At 36.7% G+C, this 898-nt stretch overlaps 1 protein-coding gene and 1 long non-coding RNA gene across 14 annotated transcripts in view; both read right to left on the minus strand.

Annotated features, from left to right (window-relative positions):
* Positions 1-898, minus strand: part of Pcdh7 (protocadherin 7) — a 430,160-nt gene that overhangs the window by 39,998 nt on the left and 389,264 nt on the right. The window lies entirely within an intron of this gene.
* Positions 400-898, minus strand: part of LOC134481751 (uncharacterized) — a 55,342-nt gene continuing 54,843 nt past the window's right edge. Inside the window, exon 2 of the long non-coding RNA XR_010057519.1 lies at positions 400-518. This is a non-coding gene — a long non-coding RNA (uncharacterized LOC134481751). The remainder of the gene's footprint in view (positions 519-898) is intronic.

Consider the following 898-nt stretch of genomic DNA (forward strand, 5'->3'; position numbering starts at 1 on the left):
TTCCTTACATTACATTGATATGGAGTCAATTACCCTGAAGCCCAAAATATAACTGAGAGAGGGAAAAAGAAACACCCAGTGCAGACACGGGCTCAGGTGCCCCTCACTCAGTCAGAGGAACATTCCACTGATATCACATCAACTGACTGGTGTCCTGTTTCTGTCTCAGAAGAAAAGAACAGTTTCCTTCCGGTGTCTTCTACAAAAGCTGAAGCAGGGAACAGACAATAGACGGCTTTCGACTCAGTCTAAGAACTACTTCCCCACTCTTAGTACATGTGGTTAGTCTCTCCAGAAAACTACATTGCCTGAGTGATTTTGCATGTAAGTTAATGGGCCTTACTAGACATATACTTTTGTTGTTCTTTGTTGATGCACTGGGAGAAAGGATAAAAATGCGAAATTTATTACCATTTAGTCTTCAGTTATAGTCTATCATACGCGTATTCATGGGATTCCTTGTGTCCTCCAGCGCTTACAGAACTATTGCTTGGGTAATTCTGTCTGTATATAAAGTGCTTTGAGGAAAGAATATACAGATTGTGGATCAGTTAAACACTTGAACAAGGACATATGAATATTAACTTTGAACAACAGAGAGTTCAAATAGAAGTTAAAATGTATTAGCTTCTTAATATGACTTATTTTAAGCATATCACCATCAAAAGTTTAAAGGATATGTAGATGAAAAAATTCAGTGTATTAAGAAATTAAGACAGCAATCCTTAATTGAATGCCTTAGTACCCAGGTTAATACCCAAGACAAAAATCTACCCTTTTTCAACAGTCTTACACTTAACACTTTCTGAAACATTGCCAAATGCTGGATTTATGAACCAGTAGGAAATGTTTACATCAGATTCCTTTATATGACTGTACTCATTACTGTTTTACTTAC

This window comes from Rattus norvegicus, chromosome 14, assembly GCF_036323735.1.
Source record: "Rattus norvegicus strain BN/NHsdMcwi chromosome 14, GRCr8, whole genome shotgun sequence".
NCBI classification, from domain to species: Eukaryota; Metazoa; Chordata; class Mammalia; order Rodentia; family Muridae; genus Rattus; species Rattus norvegicus.